This window comes from Nerophis lumbriciformis, linkage group LG06 (assembly GCF_033978685.3).
Source record: "Nerophis lumbriciformis linkage group LG06, RoL_Nlum_v2.1, whole genome shotgun sequence".
NCBI classification, from domain to species: domain Eukaryota; kingdom Metazoa; phylum Chordata; class Actinopteri; order Syngnathiformes; family Syngnathidae; genus Nerophis; species Nerophis lumbriciformis.
In genome coordinates, this window is record NC_084553.2 from 56,997,775 (window position 1) to 57,024,618 (window position 26,844).

Here is a 26,844-nt window from a genome sequence, read left to right on the forward strand (position 1 = left end):
ATGTTCCCCATACTAAAGTGTTGCCATGTTTTTTTACTGGTGCATGAACATCACCTTGTTCAAAGAACAAAACCAACACAGTGCATAAACTCACAACAAACTACACGCCTGCAAATCAGTCTGACTTCTGCTGTTGCCGTATCCGCAATACACCGATAGGGAGAAGTTTTTATTCACACGATGAGTCGGGTGTGTCTTGACCTCCGCCGAACCCCTGAGCCCGACTCACCGAACCCCTAGGTTTGATCGAACCCAGGTTAAGAACCACTGATCTACAAAAATACAAATAATTGCTATTGTGATATCTAGTGGACACATTTAGAACAGCAGTTTCTTTCATTCAAAAATGTAGGCTCATTTTTATACTTAGCACACTCATCCCGCAGGCCGGATAAAACCTGTACCTTTGACACCCCTGCTCTAGATAAGTGGTTCTCAAACTTTTTTCACCAAGTACCACCTCAGAAAACACTTGGCTCTCCAAGTAGCACCACAATGAGCAACAATAAAATACAGTAGCGTAGTAGGCCTACGTTTTTATTAAAAACAAGGCTGAGGTTTTATTTTGCAAGTATGTTTAATATTTTTGGCCACTGTAACATTACAAACAGTTTGAACAGTAACACTGTGTTTGAATATAAGAAAATACAACACTGTACTTTAATCAAGGGATTCCTTGGCGTACCACTAGGTGGAGCCCACGTACCACAGTCACTGCTCTAGACCAGTGTTTCTTAACCATAGGGCCTATTGTTGGGCTGTGAGGGCCGCAAAAAATATTTGTTTCTCTCCTGTGGGCCGTATGGGCCGCAGCGGTACTCGGTTGTAATACATTTTTCCACCACTTGTGGCAGTAATGAAATCTAGATATAAAGTCATAGAGAAGTGTCTTAAGCACAAAAAATATGACTAAAGTTGAAGCTGTCTTTTTATTTGCACTTTCATTTTATTGACACTTTATTTAGGACATATGTTGATATTATTATTATTATTTATTATTGATATAATTACATTTATTTTAAGGCAGCAAAATTGTATGTAAATTAGGGCTGTGAATCTTTGGACACGATCTGGTTAAATTCTTGATTCAAAACGATTCTCAATTCAAAATCCATACTTTTGTAATAACATCTGGTGCCAGTTCTATGATTAACTGCATTCCTCCATAAAATAGGTAACAGCTCTGATAAAGCTCTATATTACCTAAAAGAAACTTGGTTTTGTTTAATAACATTCTACCCAAACATTTAATAAAGTCAAATACAAATAAGGCAACAAGAGAAATATCCAACACTTCTCTTTTCTAAAGTAAATCTGTACAGCAGATATGATTATCTACATCAGGGGTGTCAAAGTCAAGGCCCGCGGGCCAGATCCGGCCCACAAATGAATTATCTATGGCCCCTGGGATGCCTGCAGCTGTTTTGCACCCACCAATACTCCATCAGTGTTGGCGGTAGGAAATTTCCAAAATGGGGGTCCTGGGACCCCATCAAGTCATAAAAATGGGGTCCCACAGTAAATTTGTGGGGTCCCACTTTTTTGTAACCATTTAGAAAACAAATGATAAATATATGCATTATCCTGTTATATCTCACATTCTATATTGTGTTTTGGAAAAAGGTTGTCATAAACGTTCATTAAAAAAAAATAATACAAAAGAAAACACATTTTTATGCATATGTAAATGTATTTAGTTATAAACATTCATTTCAGTTATAAACATTCATTCACTTTCTTCTTTCCTTCATGGAAAGAAGAACTTTACTGCTGCCGGTATTTTTTTTCTATATTTTTATTGTAATATTTTCAGAATGTGTTTGTTCTATTTTTGGCCAAAGTAAGACAAAGAAAACAATCTGAAGTTGTCTTTATTTTTTAAATTTTAATGCCATGATTTTAATAGTCCGGCCCTCCTGTGCACAGATTTTCCTCCATGCGGCCCCTGAGCTAAAATGAGTTTGGCACCCCTGATCTACATCAACAATATGATTTGCCTGAGTGGCTGGACAGGACAGATTAAACATATGTATATTTACAGATTAAAAAAAATATATATCTTTTTAGGATTTTTTTAAATCGATTAAAAATGGTTAAAAGTAAGAATCGAGATTCATTTGAAAATGTCTTTTTTTGACACCCCTAGTGTAATTTTTGTCAGTTATTTATGAGTCCCTTTTCCTGCAGTATATTTCATTAGTATTTCTTCTTGTGATCAGCCTGACCTTAACCTTGAAAATTAACTCTGTGATTAACACATGCTTTCATATTATTTGACACGGTTGTAAACTGTAGGTAGGTTAGATGTAATTATTGATTATGATTCAAATCAAGAGTAAGATTACTGATTCAGTGTTCATGTTTGAGTTGGCCCCTCCCGAGGTCAAAATGGTTCAGAACCACTGCTCCAGACCAGTGGTCCCCAACCACCGGTACCGGTCCGCTGATCGATTGGTACCAGGACGCACAAGAAATAAAAGAAAAAAGAAAAACATTTTTTTTTTTCTTTCTTTTTTTCTGGTTCCTACATTATAGATCAATACAGTCTGCAGGGATACAGTCCGTAAGCACACATGATTGTATTTTTTTATGACCAAAAAAAAAAATAAAAAATAAAAAAAACAACTGTCGCTTTGTAAGGGCTGGTCTCCTAAAGCTTTAGTAAACTTGGCCAAGTATCATTCTGTCTTGGTGGTCCTTCTTACTCAACATATATGTCATCCAAAAGAATTTGGGATTGACCAGTGTGTTTTATTCCCTGAGAGGAAGACTGGTCGCGCGCAACATTGCATACTGTACATTTCATTCCCTTGCATCCAAAGTAAATTCCCGATCTGCGTGAGACTCTACTTCCTTTTATATCCACGATGTCCAAAGTGCCAAAAGTACAAAAAAAGGCGGAACACCGCCGTCTCTTGCTTCTCATTGCAGATAGTTTTGCTCCTCTTTCCGCAGGCAAAGTGAAGCAATCCCACTTGTGCAGTCTCATACACTTTTTGTTGTTTGCTGTCCTCTTCGTTATCGCCCGAGGGCACAAGCGCGTCTCGACAAAGCTCCGGCGCCACGGGGCCAAGTTTGTCGCAAACACGCAAGCCCCACGTCAAAGCCTGTCCTGCGTTACCTTTACATCACACCAACAAAAATAGCTTGTTTTATCCAAAATTTGACTGATGAGTGCGGCCAGCAGGCCCGAGAAAGGTCAGCCAGAAGCTACTAGCATGCACTCGTGTGGGTGTGGGTGTGTGTGTATCTCACTTTAAGTCGACAGTCCAGCTGTACACACACACATGCATACAAGCGCACTGCAGGGCGTGTGTTTCCAGTTAATGTCCGTCCTCATGTGCGTGCGTGTGTGCGTGTGTGTGTGTGTGTGTGTAGTTTACAGTGCAAAGTGAAAGCAGCTGTCCTCCTACCCTACACCTGTCATCTGCCTGTAAACACCCATCTTATAAATAAATAAATGATAAATGGGTTATACTTGTATAGCGCTTTTCTACCTTCAAGGTACTCAAAGCGCTTTGACAGTATTTCCACATTTACCCATTCACACACACATTCACACACTGATGGCGGGAGCTGCCATGCAAGGCGCTAACCAGCAGCCATCAGGAGCAAGGGGTGAAGTGTCTTGCCCAAGGACACAACGGACGTGACTAGGATGGTAGAAGGTGGGGATTGAACCCCAGTAACCAGCAACCCTCCGATTGCTGGCACGGCCACTCTACCAACTTCGCCACGCCGTCCCATCTTCCGCTGTAATCACAGGACAGCCAATCAGAAGACCCTCCGCCAAACTTGAAGCTCAGCTTCACTCCCGAAATCCAATCTTGTACGACAAGGAGACACAGTCTGTAAAACACTGTCTTATTTACATGTAAAGTTAAAGTTAAAGTATCAATGATTGTCACACACACACTAGGTGCGGCGAAATTATTCTCTGCATTTGACCCATCACCCTTGATCACCCCCTGGGAGGTGAGGGGAGCAGTGGGCAGCAGCGGTGGCCGCGCCCGGGAATCATTTTTGGTGATTTAACCCCCAATTCCAACCCTTGGTGCTGAGTGCCAAGCAGGGAGGTAATGGGTCCCATTTTTATAGTCTTTGGTATGACTCGGCCGGGGTTTGAACTCACAACCTACAAGATCAAATGTCCCTTCAATATAAAATAACTTGTTGTTCGTAGTTCTTGGCATGCTCGTTAAGCCAATCAGGAGCCTGCAAAACAACACTGAACACTGTACCGTATTTTTCGGCGTATAAGTCGCACCGGCCGAAAATGCATAATAAAGAAGGGAAAAAACATATATAAGTCGCATTTTTTGGGGAAATGTATTTGATAAAACCCAACACCAAGAATAGACATTTGAAAGGCAATTTCAAATAAATAAAGAATAGTGAACAACAGGCTGAATAAGTGTACGTTATATGAGGCATAAATAACCAACTGGTATGTTAACGTAACATATTATGGTAAGAGTCATTCAAATAACTATAACATATAGAACATGCTATACGTTTACCAAACAATCTGTCACTCCTAATCGCTAAAAGTCGCTCCTGAGTATAAGTCGCACCCCCAAACTATGAAAAAAACTGCGACTTACAGTCCAAAAAATACGGTACTCGGCTTTTTGATCTGTTTATCAATCAATATGAAATAAATGCTATATTTACTCTATATAGAGCAGTGGTCCCCAAACACCGGGCCGTGGCCCGATACCGGTCCGTGGATCGATTGATACCGGGCCGCACAAGAAAAAAATAAAAAATAAAAAAATACTTTTTTTTGTTTATTTATTTTTTATTAAATCAACATGAAAAACACAAGATATACTTACAATTAGTCAATCAATACAGTCTGCAGGGATACAGTCCGTAAGCACACATGATTGTATTTCTTTATGACCAAAAAAAAAAAAAAAAAAACCCCGGTGGGACAAATTTTCAGGCGTTGACCGGTCCGCAGCTACAAAAAGTTTGGGGACCACTGCTATAGAGGGACTTAGACTTAGACTTCCTTTTATTGTCATTCAAATTTGAACTTTACAGTACAGATAACAACCACATTTTGTTGCATTAGCTCGTTGTAGTGCAGGATAAAAGAGCAATAAGGTGCAGATATAAATAAATAGATTATTGTACAGATAAATATATTGCACTTTTGCATATGCATCCACGTTTATGGATGTATGTTGTATTGTCTTTATATTCCAGTGAGTTAATCCGTTTTTTTGGGGATAATTATGATGCGTTCAAGAGTCTTATGGCCTGAGGGAAGAAGCTGTTACAGAACCTGGAGGTTCTGCTACGGAGGCTGCGGAACCTCTTTCTAGAGTCCAGCAGTGAAAACAGTCCTTGGTGGGGGTGGGAGGAGTCTCTGCAGATTTTCTGAGCCCTGGTCAGGCAGTGGCTTTTTGCGATTTCCTGGATAGGAGGAAGAGGAGTCCTTATGATCTTTTTCGCCGTCCTCACCACTCTCTGCAGAGATATATAATACAGAGTGTGCATTAGATGTACATTTAAGTGTACCCATCATCACTGTCCAGCAAAACATGTACAGTAATCTCTTGTTTATCGCTGGTAATTGGTTCTGGACATCCATCCATCCATCCATTGTCTACCGCTTGTCCCTCTCGGGGTGGCCGGGGAGTGCTGGAGCCTATCCCAGCTGCATTCGAGCAGAGGGCGGGGTGCACCCTGGACAAGTCGCCACCTCATCGCAGGGCCAACACAGATAGACAGACAACATTCACTCTCGGATTCACACACTCGGCCCAATTTAGTGTTGCCAATCAACCTAACCCCAGGTGCATGTCTTTGGGAGTGGGAAGAAGCCGGAGTACCCGGAGGGAACCCACGCTGTCACGGGGAGAACATGCAAACTGCACACAGAAAGACCCCCGAGCCCGGGGATCGAACCTTCGACCTTCCTATTGAAAAAAAAAGAAGATCAAAATTACACCCATTTAAATCCATTACAAGGGATGAAGGGAAAAATGCAAAACACTCTTCCCACACTTATCCAGTCAACAATTTTGGACACCCCTGGTTTAAGTTTATTTCCAACATGTGTAGAATGCATCATACAATTTGCATATTCTTATTTGTCTTTACAACATGTCCAAAAAGGATTAGGAAGAAGTAGGGATGTCCGATAATGGCTTTTTGCCGATATTTCGATATTGTCCAACTCTTTAATTACCGATGCCGATATTAACCGATACCGATATCAACCGATATATACAGTCGTGGAATTAACACATTATTATGCCTAATTTGGACAACCAGGTATGGTGAAGATAAGGTACTTTAAAAAAAATAAAATAAGATAAATAAATTAAAAACATTTTCTTCAATAAAAAAGAAAGTAAAACAATATAAAAACAGTTACATAGAAACTAGTAATTAATGAAAATGAGTAAAATTAACTGTTAAAGGTTAGTACTATTAGTGGAGCAGCAGCACGCACAATCATGTGTGCTTACGGACTGTATCCCTTGCAGACTGTATTGATATATATTGATATATAATGTAGGAACCACAATATTAATAACAGAAAGAAACAACCCTTTTGTGTGAATGAGTGTAAATGGGGGAGGGAGGTTTTTTGGGTTGGACATCTCTCGGAAGAAGCAAATCTTATGTAATCCAAACAATCCATCCATCCATTTTCTACCGCTTATTCCCTTCGGGGTCGCGGGGGGCGCTGGAGCCTATCTCAGCTACAATCAGGCGGAAGGCGGAGTACACCCTGGACAAGTCGCCACTTCATCGCAGGGCCAACACAGATAGACAGACAACATTCACACTCACATTCACACACTAGGGCCATTTTAGTGTTGCCAATCAACCTATCCCCAGATGCATGCCTAATCATTTGTAATATTGTTTTAGTATTAGCAACAACCTCCATGTGAACCCTGCCTCCATCATTTTCAAGCAATGTGACCCTCATGTGCTTTCTGGGCCTTTTTTTTTTTTTTTTTTACCACGAATAAGGCATGAAAGGGTGTTTCATGTAGCGTTCAACCCCCATCCGTTACAGTCAGCCTTCTAAATGGCACACCCTATCATCACCGATGGCGTGCCCTCTCTTGAAACACACACGCTTGATACGGAAACCACGCTTATGTATGCATGTGGCTGCCAGCTTCATGTCCCCCGGCCAAGCCAATCCAATAAGGGGCAGGTTCCTGCGGTAGAGCTAATTACATCTCGGCTTTATTAGCACTGAGCTAGTAGTCGGGAATATTTTGCATTTCATATCTCGTTCCCTCCTTTTAATGTCAGACTTGTCTCGGGCGCATTTGATTTGAGCCCCAGCAATCCCAAAACACCCCAAGAAATGAAACCAAAGCCCCAAAGAGAGTTTATTATTCCGTCATACCAGATCAGTTTAAGATCTATAGATGTACAGTATATGCCTGAAAACAGCAATAAGATAAATGTACCAATGTGAACAAGGGAATGGGCTAAAATTGATTAAATAAATACAATAATACTAAACAATTGTTGAATTGTGCCTCATCATTGTTCGTACGGCAATTCGAGATCATACGATAATATATTTTATTGACCCCCCTTATCGGTTTGCTGTATCGCGCAATGTAAATATTAGCAGATATGATTATTTAGCCTGCAATCTGAATCCTTGTCTCACTCAAAAATCCCCTAAAAAAAACGAGCTATACTTTATTGAAGTAATTTTTTAATGACTTAAAAAATTATAATTCATAATCAATATAAAAAAAACACTCATAATACTTTAATCTCTTATTTATAGTAGCAAACAAAGAACATTAAATGATTGTCCAAAAAACATGTATCTCTATTTAGAAATATATAAAAAAAACTCTCCAAAATATTTAGATTTTATCTGGGAAAAAAAACTGTTATCATACCTGCCAACTACTCCGGTTTTCCCGTAATTAGTACGGTTTTCATCAACCTATTCCGGGTTACGGTTGCAGTGATAAAAAATACGGTTTTTCATTAATTAAAAAAAAATATTTAAAAAAAAGTTTTATTCACGAAATCGCGTAACAACAATGACATTCGACCTGCTTCCCGTAACTTCCTATCGAGCCATTCCGCGAGGCTATTTATAGCACCGCTGCCAAGCACGAGGCACCTGTTGTCATTGTTTCCAAACGAGCGAACGATCATGGAATCAGCCGGAGAAAAATCGCATACGAGTCTTAAACCGAAAAGAAAACTGCAGTCATTCCGTGAAGAATATTCAAAAGCCTATCCGGGAATAATTATCCGTTCCAAAAAGGGTGACAACTACGCGAATTGCACCTTGTGCAGACAAGATTTTTCGATCGGACACGGAGGAATTAGCCATGTAAAAGACCACGTTGGGACAAAAAAACACAAGTCTAATGCCGTTGCTAGCGATACAAGTGGAAAACTTTCAACGTTTTTCGGATTTTAGCCACAAAAAGGTAATGACACCAATGTTATCTATTGGAATTGTTTAGTACTGTTATACTGTTAAAAGTGTTTATACTATTTATGCTTTCAAGTCCAAGTTGAAGAAATCTTGTTAAATGTTGACAGCATAACTACCAAAATACAGAAGTATGTCCTTAATATTTTTGCAGTGCTATTTCTGTTGAAAAGTTCAAATGATTACATTAGAGATGTGATGTGCCACTTTTCAAGTGTCTGATGGCTAAAATGAATTTTCATTAATTGTTCATATTTTGAATTCTTTTGAAAGGCTTACAAAAAAACTACATTTGAATTGTAATTCCATGCTATTGACAGGACTATTAATTTTAATGAAGTTAGCTTACCATGTTTACAGTATGATAATTGTGATAGAAATGTGAATTTTAGGCACAGAATATTTTTTACAATTGAACAAGGCAGTAGATTATACAAGCTTGGACAGAAAGTTAATAATGACACCAATTTTTTTTTTTAAATGGAATTGTTTAGTACTGTTTTACCATTTGTTTACTGTAAAAAGTGTTTATACTTTCAATGAACAAATTGAAGTCTTGTGAAAGGTTGACAGGATAACTGGCATTAACTGTCAAAATACTTTCAAACTATTGAAGTTAGCTTACAGAATAAACATGTCAATCAACCCATATGATTTTTGCTGTAATATTTTTGTTTTGAAAAGTCACTGTGACTGATAGAAAAGTGATGGTTTTAGCAACATTTTAACCTGTCTGAATGCTAATAATCATTTTGCGTCGGGGGGCGAAGCCTGAACCCCCCACCAGGACTTTGTCCTGCGGCCCCTGGACCCTGGCTACTAGGTTTTTCTGATTTCAAAAGTTGGCAGGTATGTGTTATTCTTGAGGATACTTTAACATTTAATAAGTTAGTTTAAAAAAAAATTTTTTTATAAAGAGAACAAAACATGTGAATTGATTTAAACTAATTAAAAAACACTCATAATACTTTTATCTCTTATATATAATAAAACAATAACATTCAGTCATTGTCCATCAAAAAAGATCCGTCTACATTATTCCAAAATATTGTAATGTGTTAGTGTATGGCATGGGTGTCAAACTTTGGCCCGTGGGCCAAATTTGGCTGCCGTGTAATTTCACTTGGCCCGTGAGGTGATATCAAATTACGGTAACACTAGAGCTGGCCCGCCGATTATATATAGCGGCGGTGTCGTGGTACACCGCGATTTTTCATACTTGCCAAACCTCCCGGGAGACTCCCAAATTTCAGTGCCCCTCCCGAGAATTGTAACGTCCCCTTTTCGTCCAGTCCAACGAGTGCTGGCTCAGTTACATAATATGTGCGGCTTTTGCACACACACAGATGTGAATGCAACGCATACTTGATCTTCAGCGATACAGGTTACACTGAGGGTGGCCGTATAAAAACCTTTAACATTGTTAGAAATATACGCCACACTGTGAATCCACACCAAACAAGAATGACAAACACATTTCGGGAGAACATCCGCACAGTAACACAACATAAACACAACAGAACAAATACCCAGAACCCTTTGTAGCACTAACTCTTCCGGGACGCTACAAGGTGTGTGTATATGTGGGGGGTTTGGAGGTAGCGGTGGTGTATATTGTAGCGTCCCGGAAGAGTTAGTGCTGCAACGGGTTCTGGGTATTTGTTCTGTTGTGTTTATGTTGTGTTACTGTGCGGATGTTCTCCCAAAATGTGTTTGTCATTCTTGTTTGGTGTGGATTCACAGTGTGGTGTATATTTCTAACAATGTTAAAGTTGCTTATACGGCCACTCTCAGTGTAAACTGTATCGCTGTTGATGAAGTATGCGTTGCATTCACTTGTGTGCGTACAGGAGCCGCTCATATCTTGTGACTGGGCGGGCACGTTGTTAGAAGGGATGAAAAGCGGACGTGATGTCAGCTCGTAGAGGACGTTGAAAGCAGTGGCTGTAAAGCACGCCCCCAAGACTGTGGAATACGAGATATAATGACTGATGAACACCTTTGTTCGATAATGAGGGATGTTTCAGCTCAAAGCCTGAGCCCCGACATTAATGAACTAACATCCAAGAAAAGATGGCAGGTATCTGGCTTGGGCACATCAGATTAGATCAGTGTGTTGCAAACTGAGCAGTTTAAAGTCCTGAAAGGTTGATTTATTCATTTTTTTTTTTTTTCAAATTTATTAGCCTGTGGAAAAAGTTAATGTTGTATTTACCTCAGAAGGCTGCAAATAGAAAAGAGGCATTCCATTTTTATTTAAATTGTATTTGATATGCCATTGATATTTTTTTAATTATTATTATTATTTGAAACTCGATTTTGCATGTCACTATAATGTTATATAAGCCTTGCTTGTTCAATGTTTTATGCAAAACTTGTTTGGGTCCCTATTAAAAGGTTAATTTGTTCAACCTTGGCCCGCGGCTTTGTTCAGTTTTAAATTTTGGCCCACTCTGTATTTGAGTTTGACACCCCTGATGTATGGGGATACTTTAAGGTGCAAGTTAATTAGCTTTAAAACAAACAAACAAACAAAAAAACCGGAATGGAAATATTAATAATATATGATCAAATATTACTAATAAATATAATTATTTTACAACTAATTTATAAAAATGCTCATTATACTTTTATCTGTTAGCGATAATAAATAAAATAATTATTTTCATTGTCCAACTAAAAACACCATATGAAAAAAATTTAATTATATTATAGAGAATAAACAATGTTACTCATTACGATACCTTCACGTTCAGTGAGTTAATGAATATTTTTATCATTTATGCAGAAACAGCAACAAAATCTAGAAACACAGATACACGTATTAAGAATCTCTTAATTGTACATTGTAACAATCTAAAGTGATTTAAAGTAACATTTTTCCGATTTGATAATATTTTCTAAACAATATTACTCCATTGGAATCAATGCAAATGATAATAATGATGATCTGTTGCAGGGTCAAACTGTCACCATCATATATTCTTTTAGTCACATTTGAACAATTGTGTAAAAAGTGATTAGCCAACTTTAAACAAATAAAAAAACAACAACCAAGTATTAAAGATGTACGGTAATGTGATTTATTACACTTTTTTATTTTTTAAATGTAACACAAGTTCATGCTTTCATTAGCATGCGGGAATCTCCCCAATGAAGCAAAGACACACAATTAATATTATAATGACAATAATGGCGTGTGTTTTCTCATTTTCAGTAGATAGTAATACTGCTATGCAAACAAAAGTGTATACAAATGTACTCAGGGGTGTCAAACTGGTTTTCATTAAGGCTGCATCGCAGTAATGGTTGCCTTCAGAGGGCCTCTTGAACAGTGTATCCCCTCATGAAATTATTACATCATTCCCTATACATTTGATTACAGGCCTCCCTTGCCGCATCACGCTTCAAATATTGGTCAAGGTCAAGGTTTATTTTTTTTAAATAGCACCATTTTATTACCGCCATTACTGTTCCAAAGGTCTGTACAAATTAAAAACAGAAAGATAAAAGAATATAATAGAAATCACAATAAGTACAGACGAGGCTATATATAAAACACAGCTAAATGGACTGATAGATAAAATAGTAAATGGCAGTAGAAATAAAAATAAATATCCATAAAGATAGTAAAAAAAGGCATACATAAAAACAGACAAACTTAGGTGAGTTAAAAAAATATATTGCAGATTTAAAACATTTTGGGGGGGGTATATTCTACATTTTTGGGTCCTAAATAAAACATTTTAAAGCACAAAATGGCTAAATAAACTGAAAATACCACAGCACGCTGTTTAGTATTGGTGCCACTGATTGGGGCTCAGTCTCAGGCAGCATTACTATGTTTGGATTAAAAGAGTGTAAAGGTGACTTGAGTGTGTTATTTCATGTCTCGAGGGCTCTCATAATGTTAAAAAAATAACTATTTAGAAATGAGTAAACATGTTTTTATGCTCTAGATATGAAGATATTGTATTCATTATTAATGATTCCTACTTCACGGAAATACATTCATTGTGGCCCTGTCCTGAACCAATTAACAGCGTTAATTTAACATTTTTTTTTTTTACAAACAAATTGGCAGATAACTATCTTTGAAATCATAAGTAAAGGTTAAAAGGAGACACTTAGGTATTTATTTCCATTTGTGCAAAAATATGATTGTAAGACAATACATAATATAGTATTTGTGGCGTGATCGGACAATGTATTACATTTAAAGATATTAAATTTTTTGCAGTATAAACATTTTTTTCTGTAAAAATAGAAGGAATGAATACATTTAGTAAGAAAAATGAAGTACCGTATTTTCCGCACTATAAGGCGCACCGGATTATTAGCCGCACCTTCTATGAATTACATATTTCATAATTTTGTCCACCAATAAGCCGCCCCGGACTATAAGCCGCGCCTACGCTGCGCTAAAGTGAATGTCAAAAAAACGCTGCGCTAAAGTGAATGTCAAAAAAACAGTCAGATAGTTCAGTCAAACTTTAATAATATATTGAAAACCAGCGTTCTAACAACTCTGTCCCAAAATGTACGCAAATGTGCAATCACAAACATAGTAAAATTCAAAATGGTGTAGAGCAATAAATAGCAACATAATGTTGCTCGAACGTTAATGTCACAACACACAAAATAAACATAGCGCTCACCTTCTGAAGTTATTCTTCATTCGTAAATCCTTCGAATTCTTCGTCTTCGGTGTCCGAATTGAAAAGTTGCGCAAGCGTGGGATCCAAAAATGGCCGGCTCCGCCTCGTCGAAGTCATCGGATTCAGTGTCGCTGTTGTTGTGCAGCAGTTCTGTGAATCCTGCCTTCCGGAAAGCTCGGACCACAGTTGTGACCGAAACTATCTGCCCAGGCATTTACGATCCACTGGCAGATGTTGGCGTATGTCGACCGGCGCTATCTGCCCGTCTTAGTGAAGGTGTGTTCGCCTTCGGAGCTGTGTGAAAAAAGCCACCCGGCCTCTTCGCGTAAACTTCCCTTAACCACTCGCTCATCTTTTCTTCATCCATCCATCCCTTCGAGTTAGCTTTTATGATGACGCCGGCTGGAAAGGTCTCTTTTGGCAAGGTCTTCCTTTTGAATATCATCATGGGTGGAAGTTAGCATGGCAAGCTAGAACCACAGTGAAGGATGACTTCTCATTCCCTGTGGTGCGAATATTCACCGTACGTGCTCCCGTTCCACAGTGCGGTTCACAGGAATATCAGCTGTGAAATACGGTAGTAATCCGTGTGCGGATGGAGAGATTGCGTCTTTTTATGAACCGGATCGCTTAGTAGGAGCCATTTTGTGGTCTTTACAGATGTAAACAGGAAATGAAACGTACGGTGATATCCGCGCGTTTTTTCTTCTTCTTCCGGGGGCGGGTGAAGCGCTTCCTGTTCTATGGGGGCGGGTGCTTTCCTTGGCGGTTGCTTGCGTAGAAGAAGAAGCGCTTCCTGTTCTACCGGGAAAAAAGATGGCGGCTGTTTACCGAAGTTGCGAGACCGAAACTTTATGAAAATGAATCGTAATAAAGCGCACCGGGTTATAAGGCGCACTGTCAGCTTTTGAGAAAAATTGTGGTTTTTAGGTGCGCCTTATAGTGCGGAAAATACGGTACTGTATTTTATAGAGCGCATTGGGATATAAGCCGCACCCATTAAATTTTAGAATAACATTTTTTGCCATATATTGATCGCACCGGACTATAAGCTGCAGATATATACATTGTGAAATTAGTTATTTACATAGAATTATTTTGTAAATTTTTAATTACATACCTTAATTGTTTCCAAACAGTGCCAGTAACACGGCAGTGAAACGGCTGATGAAACAAAACAGAAGTCATCGTCATGGACCCACTAGCTGCGGAAGCTAGCTCTCCAATCAGCTAAACAGACTCAATAACTCCACGGTGACGTTTTCGGTGAATTTACTGAGGAATTTGTGAAACTGAAACAGTACAAAAATAATGCCATTGTAAGTTAACAAAACAAATGCAAACGACGCTCGCTTGTACGGTTGTGAATCTTTGTGATCCACGCGATTAGATTCGATTCTTGGGGGTAACAATTCCATTCATAATCGATTCTCAATTCAAAACGATTCTCTATTCATAATCAGTAGTTTTTTAATAACAGTGGGTGCCAGTTCTATGATTAACTACATTCCTCTATAAAATAGACAAATACATTTTTGTATTACTCACTTATCTGTACAGCAAATATTGGCATCTATATCAACAATATGATTTGCCTGGCTGGAAAGGACTGATTAATAAAAATAAATATATGTTTAAATCGATTAAAAATCATTACAAATAAGAATCGCGATTAATTCGAAAATCTATTTTTTTTGACATGCATGAAAACACTCCTACAGACACATATGGGACGGTTTAGTAAGAATGAATTGTTTTAGTTATACTGTAAACGTTGCTTGGAGTGATGAATGAAGAATCCACACGAGTAGAAACGCTATAGGCGGTTTTACTTCCGGTTCAAGGCAATAAATTAGGAGGGACGTTTTCAACCCTCAACATCTGCAGTGAGGGAACTCGTCCAAAAAATGTTGCCATTGCACAATGAAAACATATTTGTTGAACACAAAATATTGTGGCTGTCAGCAAAGAAAAATCCATAAATTAGCCGCCCAGTTTTATAAGCCGCCGTGATCAAAGCGTAGGAAAAAGGTAGCGGATTATAGTTCGATAGACTGACCATACGTCCTCTTTTCACCGGACATGTCCTCTTTTACGGACCTGTCAGGGCGGCGTTTCTTAAATGCCTCAAATGTCCGGCATTTTGAGTTAGGGTTGCGTGTATTTTCAATGTACGTTCAGGGTTAAGAAGGGGTTAAAAACAAAACAAATTGTGCGCGCAGAAGCATTCGTGAGGGAGGGGCAGAGACCGAGAGAGTTATGATAAACGCGCATGCGTCGCCAGGCTCTGCTTTTTATACATAGATTTATCAGATTACATTTTTTATTATCTATATCAGGGGTGTCAAAAGTGTGCCCCGGAGGCCATTTGCGGCCCACAGCTAATGTTTTAAAGGCCCACGGCACAATCTAAAAATACTATTGAAATAAACAAAAACATAACAAAAGTGAAATAAAAAAAGCTTAAAGGTTAAATGTAATTTAAAAAAAGTTGCAATGTTGACTAATAAAACAAAGCTGTTTTTTTTCCTTTCAAACTGTCATTGCTTAAAACATAATATTGAATCAAAATCAATGTTATTATGAATTATTGACCTATCCAAGGTTCCGATTACTTCACATCAAATATTCCACTAAGAAGATGGAAGGTGGAAGATTTTGCAAATTTGGTAAATAAATAACCCAAAAATGTATATTTTGTTGTTTTCTTACTGTACCGAAAATGAACCCAACCGTGACCTCTAAACCGAGGTACGTACCGAACCGACATTTTTGTGTACCGTTACACAAGCGGGACAGATGTGGTCCCTGGGCCTTGACTTTGACACAAGCGTTCTTTTGTATTGTCTTTAAATTGTGAGATGTGTCAGAGTCTGCACATTACAAACCAGTTATATTGTTAAAATCATATTTTCGGTGTTTGTTGAAGGCTTCACTAAAATGAACCTACAATATTCCCATTGCGTTCGTTAATTTTGCACAGTTTTGCCTAACGTTTTATTTCCTTCATACGCGACTGAGAGCGTTAAAGGCGAGGCTGCAGCAGCGTTCTTGTTTTGTCTTTCTGAGTGAACGCGGCCTTGGGCGTGTTTCATTTTAGGACAGGTCAAGTTATCCATGAGGACGTGGCGAGGGTAGGTGCAGGGCCCGAGGCGCGGCAGCGGGTATGCTACCTCCTACGTGTACTTGCCCGCTGTTGTTGTGCGCCGTCTCCCCTGGGAAGGCGTAATTAGAAGGAGCGCTGGAGGAGAGGCCGAGAAGGCGGCGGCGGCGTGTGAGCTTCAGAGAGACGCTCTAATCGTCTTTGTCAACCTCCCGCCACCGTGTCAAGTTTCATATCGGAGCAGGAAGGTTCTCGGCGGGGCGGCACAGGAGAGGAAAAGGCCCACGGTGGACACTGACGGCCGAAGTGGCCGCGGAGGAGTGCCGGCGAGCGCCTTCTCGCCACCCGGTGGGAGTTCTGCCGTTCTTGGTTTTGCCCTCATCAAAGCCAACGCAGGAAATCTCCTGCTCGCTCTGGGCCAGTCCTGCAACCACATTGCGTCATTGCTGCCTAATTCAGGCCAGAAGCAAACTGCCTGTCATTACGGAGAAATGTGCTTATTAGGCATTTGATTAATCGCTTTCGGAATGTTCTGAACTCCTCTTTCAAAGTCAGTGTTGAATTAAGCAAAACTAATGCTACCTGGAGGAGTTGTCACAAGGTGGATGTAGTGCAATGTCCCACTCCCAATCTCTACTTTCACCACCCAAGTATTGACTCGTGTATAAGCAGTGTTGGGTTAGTTACTGAAAACCAGTAACTAGTTACAGTTACTAGTTACTTTATTTCAAAAGTAACTCAGTTACTAACTCAGTTACTTACACCAAAAAGTAATGCGTTACTGTGAAAAGTAACTATTTAGTTACTTATATATTTTTTTTATTTTTTTTAAAGGGGAACATTATCACAATTTCAGAAGGGTTAAAACCATTAAAAATCAGTTCCCAGTGGCTTTTTTTTTATTTTTCGAAGTTTTTTTCAAAATTTTACCCATCACGCAATATCCCTAAAAAAAGCTTCAAAGTGCCTGATTTTAGCCATCGTTATATACACCCGTCCATTTTCCTGGTGACGTCACACAGTGATGCCAATACAAACAAACATGGCGCATAGAACAGCAAGCTATAGCGACATTAGCTGGGATTCAGACTCGGATTTCAGCGGCTTAAGCGATTCAACAGATTACGCATGTATTGAAACGGATGGTTGTAGTGTGGAGGCAGGTAGCGAAAACGAAATTGAAGAAGAAACTGAAGCTATTGAGCCATATCGGTTTGAACCGTATGCAAGCGAAACCGACGAAAACGACACGATAGCCAGCGACACGGGAGAAAGCGAGGACGAATTCGGCGATCGCCTTCTAACTGTTATGATCCGCTGCCCGGATCATATTTTTGTTTATGTTTTCAAGGTACTTGTGTTTTTTGTTAGTTTTGGACTCCTTGAGTGCCTGTTTTGTACACCTGAGTTTGTTGCCATGGCTGCTTATTGTTTTCACCTGCCGCGTGTGTTCCCGACGCGCACCTGTTGGTCATCACTGACATTATTATTTAAGCCTGCCTTCCCTGTCATTCTGTCTTGCTTCCTAGTTTGTTTTCGTACAACAGATGACGACTTTTGTTTCCTGCTCTGAACCTGCTAGCTTCCACGCTAGACTCCTTTTTACCTTCTAGCTCCCACGCTAGCTCTTTTAGTTTTTTGCCTTCTGTGCTATGAGCACGTTTTTGTTAGTTCCAGTATAATTTATTTATTAAATAAATCCTTTCTTACCTGCACGCTGTGTCTGAAGCCCGTATGCATTCCTGGGAGAACAAGCCCCGCATCACCATGCGCCCCGGTCGTCACACTAACCAATGATTTGTATGTGTTTGTTTGGCATTAAAGGAAACTAACAACTATGAACTAGGTTTACAGCATATGAAATACATTTGGCAACAACATGCACTTTGAGAGTGCAGACAGCCCAGTTTTCATCAATTAATATATTCTCTAGACATACCCTCATCCGCTCTCTTCCTGAAAGCTGATCTGTCCAGTCCAGTTGGAAATGCATCTGCTTTGAGTGTCGCAGGATATCCACACATTCTTGCCATCTCTGTCGTAGCATAGCTTTCGTCGGTAAAGTGTGCGGAACAAACGTCCAATTTCTTGCCACTTTCGCATCTTTGGGCCACTGGTGCAACTTGAATCCGTCCCTGTTCGTGTTGTTACACCCTCCGACAACACACCGACCAGGCATGATGTCTCCAAGGTACGGAAAACAGTCGAAAAAACGGAAAATAACAGAGCTGATTTGACTCGGTGCTTGTAATGTTTTTGAGAAAATGGCGGAGTGCTTCCCGATGTGACGTCGCTCCGAGAGCGAATAATAGAAAGGCGTTTAATTCGCCAAAATTCACCCATTTAGAGTTCGGAAATCAGTTAAAAAAATATATGGTCTTTTTTCTGCAACATCAAGGTATATATTGACGCTTACATAGGTCTGGTGATAATGTTCCCCTTTAAGGCCCCATTTAATGCCCTTTTAGCCATCATTTCAGTACTGTTATTGCAGTGGAGAATAATACAATCTGTTGATCAACTTGACATGCATTTGCATCACTGAACTCTGCTACGCAACGTGGTCTACATACAACACACAAAGACAAAGATATGTTTCAAAGGGCCGATTTGTTTCAGGCCAGAACAAATTGACAAAACTATTTTAAATAGCTGCAACATAACATACATAAGTAACAAACAGCATAATAACAACATAGCTGTAAACCAAGGAAGGCACACACTACATACACAAAGCCTTACCAGGCGTTTTTTTTATCTCAAGGAATTCTGAAATAAAATCATGTCTGAAGCCCAGAACATTCTACACCACGGGTGTCAAACTCAAATACAGAGTGGGCCAATATTTAAAACTGAACAAAGCCGCGGGCCAAGGTTGAACAAATTAACCTTTTAATAGGGACCCAAGCAAGGCTTACCAGTATATAACTTTATAGTGACATGCAAAATCGAGTTTCAAATAATAATAATAATAATTAAAAAAATATCAATGGCATATCAAATACAATTAAAATAAAAAATGTAATGCCTCTTTTCTATTTGCAGCCTTCTGAGGTAAATATCAAAATAAACTTTTTCCACGGACTAATAATAAATTTGAAAATAAAATAACAATAATGAAGGAATCAAACATTCAAGCCTTGAAGTAGCAAGAGAAAGTGCATGAATAAAACGTTAATTATTGCTCAGTTTGCTACATTGATTTGCTTTAACACTGAATATGGAACAAGCAACGCTTGTATAACTTAATAGTGCAAAATCAACTTTCAAAAAACAAACGAAAAAACATCAATTGTATATTAAATAAAATGCACCCTAAGCGAGAATTATACGACTAGACCAACAAGCCCCAAAAATCAACTTTCAACAAAAATTCTCATGAATTGTGAGATTTTAACAGGGAATACAATCTAAAACTATGTTAGTATATTGCACTTTTACCACTAATTTAAAGGTATGGCTATTAAGATGCAAAAAAAGAACTAAGGGTTACAAGCTCTTTCGTAATCAATTAGAGCTCGTAAATTGAGGTCCCACTGTACTTGATTTTATACATTTTCATGGATCCCTTGAGTGTGCGCAGTTTGGAAAATTAAGCTAAGAGTTTAAAATCACTGCTTAGGGCTTGTCCAGGAATTGAACCCGGGACCTCTCGCACCCAAAGCAAGGATCATACCACTAGACCAACAAGCCCTATGTTAAACACCACCAAATTTGATTCACTACAAGTTTGATTGATCCCTTGAATTTGTGCAGTTTGGAAAATTGAGCTGAGAGTTCAAAAGCACTGTTAGGGGCTTGTCCGGGAATTGAACCCGGGACCTCTCGCACCCTAAGCGAGAATCATACGACTAGACCAACAAGCCCCAAAAAAATCACCATTCAACAAAAATTCTCATGAATTGTGAGATTTTAACAGGGAATACAATCTAAAACTACATTAGTATATTGCACTTTTACCACTAATTTAAAGGTATGGCTATTTTGATGCAAAAAAAGAACTAAGGGTTACAAGCTTTTCGTAATCAATTACAGCTCGTAAATTGAGGTCCCACTGTACTTGATTTTATAAATTTTCAAGGATCCCTTGAGTCTGCGCAGTTTGGAAAATTAAGCTAAGAGTTTAAAATCACTGCTTAGGGCTTGTCCAGGAATTGAACCCAGGACCTCTCACACCCAAAGCGAGAATCATACTACTAGACCAACAAGCCCTATGTTAAATCCCACCAAATTTGATTCACTACAATTTTGATTGATCCCTTGAATTTGCACAGTTTGGAAAAGTGAGCTGAGAGTTCAAAAGCACTGTTAGGGATTTGAACCCGGGACCTCTCGCACCCTAAGCGAGAATCATACGACGAGACCAACAAGCCCCGAAAAATCAACTTTCAACAAAAATTCTCATGAATTATGAGATTTTAACAGGGAATACAATCTAAAACTACGTTAGCATATTGCACTTTTACCACTAATTTAAAGGTATGGCTATTTTGAAAGAAAAAAAGAATTAAGGGTTACAAGCTCTTTCGTAATCAATTAGAGCTCGTAAATTGAGGTCCCACTGTACTTGATTTTATAAATTTTCATGGATCCCTTGAGTGTGCGCAGTTTGGAAAATTAAGCTAAGAGTTTAAAATCACTGCTTAGGGTTTGTCCAGGAATTGAACCCGGGACCTCTCGCACCCAAAGCGAGAATCATACCACTAGACCAACAAGCCCTATGTTAAATGCCCCCAAATTTGAGTCACTACAAGTTTGATTGATCCATTGAATGTGCCCAGTTTGGAAAATTGAGCTGAGAGTTCAAAAGCACTGTTAGGGGCTTGTCCGGGAATTGAACCCGGGACCTCTCGCACCCTAAGCGAGAATCATACGACTAGACCAACAAGCCCCCAAAAAAATCACCATTCAACAAAAATTCTCATGAATTGTGAGATTTTAACAGGGAATACAATCTAAAACTATGTTAGTATATTGCACTTTTACCACTAATTTAAAGGTATGGCTATTTTGAAAGAAAAAATAGAACTAAGGGTTACAAGCTCTTTCGTAATCAATTAGAGCTCATAAATTGAGGTCCCACTGTACTTGATTTTATACATTTTCATGGATCCCTTGAGTGTGCGCAGTTTGGAAAATTAAGCTAAGAGTTTAAAATCACTGCTTAGGGCTTGTCCAGGAATTGAACCCGGGACCTCTTGCACCCAAAGCGAGAATCATACCACTAGACCAACAAGCCCTATGTTAAATGCCACCAAATTTGATTCACTACAAGTTTGATTGATCCCTTGAATGTGCGCAGTTTGGAAAATTGAGCTGAGAGTTCAAAAGCACTGTTAGGGGCTTGTCCGGGAATTGAACCCGGGACCTCTCGCACCCTAAGCGAGAATCATACGACTGGACCAACAAGACCCAAAAACACCACTTTCAACAAAAATTCTCATGAATTGTGAGATTTTAACAGGGAATACAATCTAAAACTACGTTAGTATATTGCACTTTTACCACTAATTTAAAGGTATGGCTATTTTGATCCAAAAAAAGAACTAAGGGTTACAAGCTCTTTCGTAATCAATTAGAGCTCGTAAATTGAAGTCCCACTGTACTTGATTTTATAAATTTTCATGGATCCCTTGAGTGTGCGCAATTTGGAAAATTAAGCTAAGAGTTTAAAATCACTGCTTAGGGCTTGTCCAGGAATTGAACCCGGGACCTCTTGCACCCAAAGCGAGAATCATACCACTAGACCAACAAGCCCTATGTTAAATGACACCAAATTTGATTCACTACAATTTTGATTGATCCTTTGAATGTGCGCAGTTTGGAAAATTGAGCTGAGAGTTCAAAAGCACTGTTAGGGGCTTGTCCCGGAATTGAACCCGGGACCTCTCGCACCCAAAGCGAGAATCATACCACTAGACCAACAAGCCCTATGTTAAATGCCCCCAAATTTGAGTCACTACAAGTTTGATTGATCCATTGAATGTGCCCAGTTTGGAAAATTGAGCTGAGAGTTCAAAAGCACTGTTAGGGGCTTGTCCGGGAATTGAACCCGGGACCTCTCGCACCCAAAGCGAGAATCATACCACTAGACCAACAAGCCCCAAAAAAATCAACCTACGACAAAAATTCTCATAAATTGTGAGATTTTAAGAGGGAATACAATCCAAAACTACGTTAGTATATTGCACTTTTACCACTAATTTAAAGGTATGGCTATTTTAATGCAAAAAGAGAACTAAGGGTTACAATGTCTTTCGTAATCAATTAGAGCTCGTAAATTGAGGTCCCACTGTACTTGATTTGATAAGTTTTCATGGATCCCTTGAGTGTACGCAGTTTGGAAAATTAAGCTAAGAGTTTAAAATCACTCCTTAGGGTTTGTCCAGGAATTGAACCCGGGACCTCTCACACCCAAAGCGAGAATCATACCACTAGACCACCAAGCCCTATGTTAAATGCCACCAAATTTGATTCACTACAATTTTGATTGATCCTTTGAATGTGCGCAGTTTGGAAAATTGAGCTGAGAGTTCAAAAGCACTGTTAGGGGCTTGTGTGGGAATTGAACCCGGGACCTCTCGCACCCTAAGCGAGAATCACATGACTAAACCAACAAGCCCCAAAGAATCACCATTCAACAAAAATTCTCATGAATTGTGAGATTTTAACAGGGAATACAATCTAAAACTACGTTCGTATATTGCACTTTTACCACTAATTTAAAGGTATGGCTATTAAGATGCAAAAAAAGAACTAAGGGTTACAAGCTCTTTCGTAATAAATTAGAGCTCGTAAATTGAGGTCCCACTGTACTTGATTTTATAAATTTTCATGGATCCCTTGAGTGTGCGCAGTTGGGAAAATTAAGCTAAGAGTTTAAAATCACTGCTTAGGGCTTGTCCAGGAATTGAACCCGGGACCTCTTGCACCCAAAGCGAGAATCATACCACTAGACCAACAAGCCCTATGTTAAATGCCACCAAATTTGATTCACTACAAGTTTGATTGATCCCTTGAATGTGCGCAGTTTGGAAAATTGAGCTGAGAGTTCAAAAGCACTGTTAGGGGCTTGTCCGGGAATTGAACCCGGGACCTCTCGCACCCTAAGCGAGAATCATACGACTGGACCAACAAGACCCAAAAACACCACTTTCAACAAAAATTCTCATGAATTGTGAGATTTTAACAGGGAATACAATCTAAAACTACGTTAGTATATTGCACTTTTACCACTAATTTAAAGGTATGGCTATTTTATTGCAAAAAGAGAACTAAGGGTTAAAATGTCTTTCGTAATCAATTAGAGCTCGTAAATTGAGGTCCCACTGTACTTGACTTTATACATTTTCATGGATCCTTTGAGTGTGCGCAGTTTGGAAAATTTAGCTAAGAGTTTAAAATCACTCCTTAGGGCTTGTCCAGGAATTGAACCTGGGACCTCTCGCACCCAAAGCGAGAATCATAACACTAGACCAACAAGCCCTATGTTAAGTGCCACCAAATTTGATTCACTACAGTTTTGATTTATCCTTTGAATTTGCGCAGTTTGGAAAATTGAGCTAACAGTTCAAAATCACTGTTAGGGGCTTGTCCGGGAATTGAACCAGGGACCTCTCGCACCCTAAGCGAGAATCATACGACTAGACCAACAAGCCCCAAAAAATCAACTTTCAACAAAAATTCTCATGAATTGTGAGATTTTAACAGGGAATACAATCTAAAACTACGTTCGTATATTGCACTTTTACCACTAATTTAAAGGTATGGCTATTTTGATGCAAAAAAAGAACTAAGGGTTACAAGCTCTTTCGTAATCAATTAGAGCTCGTAAATTGAGGTCCCACTGTACTTGATTTTATAAATTTTCATGGATCCCTTGAGTGTGCGCAGTTTGGAAAATTAAGCTAAGAGTTTAAAATCACTGCTTAGGGATTGTCCAGGAATTGAACCCGGGACCTCTCGCACCCAAAGCGAGAATCATACCACTAGACCAACAAGCCCTATGTTAAATGCCACCAAATTTGATTCACTACAAGTTTGATTGATTCCTTGAATATGCCAATGTTTGGAAAATTGAGCTGAGAGTTCAAAAGCACTGTTAGGGGCTTGTCCGGGAATTGAACCCGGGACCTCTCGCACCCTAAGCGAGAATCATACGACTAGACCAACAAGCCCCAAAAAATCAACTTTCAACAAAAATTCTCATGAATTGTGAGATTTTAACAGGGAATACAATGTAAAACTACGTTAGTATATTGCACTTTTACCACTAATTTAAAGGTATGGCTATTAAGATGCAAAAAAAGAACTAAGGGTTACAAGCTCTTTCGTACTCAATTAGAGCTCGTAAATTGAGGTCCCACTGTACTTGATTTTATAAATTTTCATGGACCCCTTGAGTGTGCGCAGTTTGGAAAATTAAGCTAAGAGTTTAAAATCACTGCTTAGGGCTTGTCCAGGAATTGAACCCGGGACCTCTCGCACCCAAAGCGAGAATCATACCACTAGACCAACAAGCCCTGTGTTAAATACCACCAAATTTGATTCACTACAAGTTTGATTGATTCCTTGAATATGCCAATGTTTGGAAAATTGAGCTGAGAGTTCAAAAGCACTGTTAGGGGCTTGTCCGGGAATTGAACCCGGGACCTCTCGCACCCTAAGCGAGAATCATACGACTAGACCAACAAGCCCCAAAAAAAATCACCATTCAACAAAAATTCTCATGAATTGTGAGATTTTAACAGGGAATACAATGTAAAACTACGTTAGTATATTGCACTTTTACCACTAATTTAAAGGTATGGCTATTAAGATGCAAAAAAAGAACTAAGGGTTACAAGCTCTTTCGTACTCAATTAGAGCTCGTAAATTGAGGTCCCACTGTACTTGATTTTATAAATTTTCATGGACCCCTTGAGTGTGCGCAGTTTGGAAAATTAAGCTAAGAGTTTAAAATCACTGCTTAGGGCTTGTCCAGGAATTGAACCCGGGACCTCTCGCACCCAAAGCGAGAATCATACCACTAGACCAACAAGCCCTGTGTTAAATACCACCAAATTTGATTCACTACAAGTTTGATTGATCTCTTGAATGTGCGCAGTTGGGAAAATTGAGCTGAGAGTTCAAAAGCACTGTTAGGGGCTTGTCCGGGAATTGAACCCGGGACCTCTCGCACCCTAAGCGAGAATCATACGACTGGACCAACAAGACCCAAAAACACCACTTTCAACAAAAATTCTCATGAATTGTGAGATTTTAACAGGGAATACAATCTAAAACTACGTTAGTATATTGCACTTTTACCACTAATTTAAAGGTATGGCTATTTTATTGCAAAAAGAGAACTAAGGGTTAAAATGTCTTTCGTAATCAATTAGAGCTCGTAAATTGAGGTCCCACTGTACTTGACTTTATACATTTTCATGGATCCTTTGAGTGTGCGCAGTTTGGAAAATTTAGCTAAGAGTTTAAAATCACTCCTTAGGGCTTGTCCAGGAATTGAACCTGGGACCTCTCGCACCCAAAGCGAGAATCATAACACTAGACCAACAAGCCCTATGTTAAGTGCCACCAAATTTGATTCACTACAGTTTTGATTTATCCTTTGAATTTGCGCAGTTTGGAAAATTGAGCTAACAGTTCAAAATCACTGTTAGGGGCTTGTCCGGGAATTGAACCAGGGACCTCTCGCACCCTAAGCGAGAATCATACGACTAGACCAACAAGCCCCAAAAAATCAACTTTCAACAAAAATTCTCATGAATTGTGAGATTTTAACAGGGAATACAATCTAAAACTACGTTCGTATATTGCACTTTTACCACTAATTTAAAGGTATGGCTATTTTGATGCAAAAAAAGAACTAAGGGTTACAAGCTCTTTCGTAATCAATTAGAGCTCGTAAATTGAGGTCCCACTGTACTTGATTTTATAAATTTTCATGGATCCCTTGAGTGTGCGCAGTTTGGAAAATTAAGCTAAGAGTTTAAAATCACTGCTTAGGGATTGTCCAGGAATTGAACCCGGGACCTCTCGCACCCAAAGCGAGAATCATACCACTAGACCAACAAGCCCTATGTTAAATGCCACCAAATTTGATTCACTACAAGTTTGATTGATTCCTTGAATATGCCAATGTTTGGAAAATTGAGCTGAGAGTTCAAAAGCACTGTTAGGGGCTTGTCCGGGAATTGAACCCGGGACCTCTCGCACCCTAAGCGAGAATCATACGACTAGACCAACAAGCCCCAAAAAATCAACTTTCAACAAAAATTCTCATGAATTGTGAGATTTTAACAGGGAATACAATGTAAAACTACGTTAGTATATTGCACTTTTACCACTAATTTAAAGGTATGGCTATTAAGATGCAAAAAAAGAACTAAGGGTTACAAGCTCTTTCGTACTCAATTAGAGCTCGTAAATTGAGGTCCCACTGTACTTGATTTTATAAATTTTCATGGACCCCTTGAGTGTGCGCAGTTTGGAAAATTAAGCTAAGAGTTTAAAATCACTGCTTAGGGCTTGTCCAGGAATTGAACCCGGGACCTCTCGCACCCAAAGCGAGAATCATACCACTAGACCAACAAGCCCTGTGTTAAATACCACCAAATTTGATTCACTAC

At 39.1% G+C, this 26,844-nt stretch overlaps 1 protein-coding gene and 19 non-coding genes across 20 annotated transcripts in view; 1 reads left to right on the plus strand and 19 right to left on the minus strand.

Moving 5' to 3' along the window:
• The window catches only part of LOC133608919 (transcription initiation factor TFIID subunit 4-like), a 328,756-nt gene that overhangs the window by 81,211 nt on the left and 220,701 nt on the right, over positions 1-26,844 (plus strand). The gene's annotated exons all lie outside the window — the stretch shown is intronic.
• On the minus strand, positions 19,835-19,906 carry trnap-ugg (transfer RNA proline (anticodon UGG)). Its single transcript has one exon. It is a non-coding gene; the product is annotated as a tRNA-Pro (tRNA).
• trnap-agg (transfer RNA proline (anticodon AGG)) lies at positions 20,008-20,079 on the minus strand. The gene has a single exon. It is a non-coding gene; the product is annotated as a tRNA-Pro (tRNA).
• trnap-ugg (transfer RNA proline (anticodon UGG)) lies at positions 20,860-20,931 on the minus strand. The gene has a single exon. It is a non-coding gene; the product is annotated as a tRNA-Pro (tRNA).
• Positions 21,033-21,104, minus strand: trnap-agg (transfer RNA proline (anticodon AGG)). Its single transcript has one exon. It is a non-coding gene; the product is annotated as a tRNA-Pro (tRNA).
• trnap-ugg (transfer RNA proline (anticodon UGG)) lies at positions 21,381-21,452 on the minus strand. The gene has a single exon. It is a non-coding gene; the product is annotated as a tRNA-Pro (tRNA).
• Positions 21,899-21,970, minus strand: trnap-ugg (transfer RNA proline (anticodon UGG)). Its single transcript has one exon. It is a non-coding gene; the product is annotated as a tRNA-Pro (tRNA).
• trnap-ugg (transfer RNA proline (anticodon UGG)) lies at positions 22,072-22,143 on the minus strand. Its single transcript has one exon. It is a non-coding gene; the product is annotated as a tRNA-Pro (tRNA).
• trnap-ugg (transfer RNA proline (anticodon UGG)) lies at positions 22,245-22,316 on the minus strand. The gene has a single exon. It is a non-coding gene; the product is annotated as a tRNA-Pro (tRNA).
• trnap-ugg (transfer RNA proline (anticodon UGG)) lies at positions 23,109-23,180 on the minus strand. The gene has a single exon. It is a non-coding gene; the product is annotated as a tRNA-Pro (tRNA).
• Positions 23,627-23,698, minus strand: trnap-ugg (transfer RNA proline (anticodon UGG)). Its single transcript has one exon. It is a non-coding gene; the product is annotated as a tRNA-Pro (tRNA).
• Positions 24,145-24,216, minus strand: trnap-ugg (transfer RNA proline (anticodon UGG)). Its single transcript has one exon. It is a non-coding gene; the product is annotated as a tRNA-Pro (tRNA).
• Positions 24,319-24,390, minus strand: trnap-agg (transfer RNA proline (anticodon AGG)). The gene has a single exon. It is a non-coding gene; the product is annotated as a tRNA-Pro (tRNA).
• trnap-ugg (transfer RNA proline (anticodon UGG)) lies at positions 24,664-24,735 on the minus strand. The gene has a single exon. It is a non-coding gene; the product is annotated as a tRNA-Pro (tRNA).
• Positions 24,838-24,909, minus strand: trnap-agg (transfer RNA proline (anticodon AGG)). Its single transcript has one exon. It is a non-coding gene; the product is annotated as a tRNA-Pro (tRNA).
• Positions 25,185-25,256, minus strand: trnap-ugg (transfer RNA proline (anticodon UGG)). The gene has a single exon. It is a non-coding gene; the product is annotated as a tRNA-Pro (tRNA).
• Positions 25,703-25,774, minus strand: trnap-ugg (transfer RNA proline (anticodon UGG)). Its single transcript has one exon. It is a non-coding gene; the product is annotated as a tRNA-Pro (tRNA).
• On the minus strand, positions 26,221-26,292 carry trnap-ugg (transfer RNA proline (anticodon UGG)). The gene has a single exon. It is a non-coding gene; the product is annotated as a tRNA-Pro (tRNA).
• Positions 26,395-26,466, minus strand: trnap-agg (transfer RNA proline (anticodon AGG)). Its single transcript has one exon. It is a non-coding gene; the product is annotated as a tRNA-Pro (tRNA).
• trnap-ugg (transfer RNA proline (anticodon UGG)) lies at positions 26,740-26,811 on the minus strand. Its single transcript has one exon. It is a non-coding gene; the product is annotated as a tRNA-Pro (tRNA).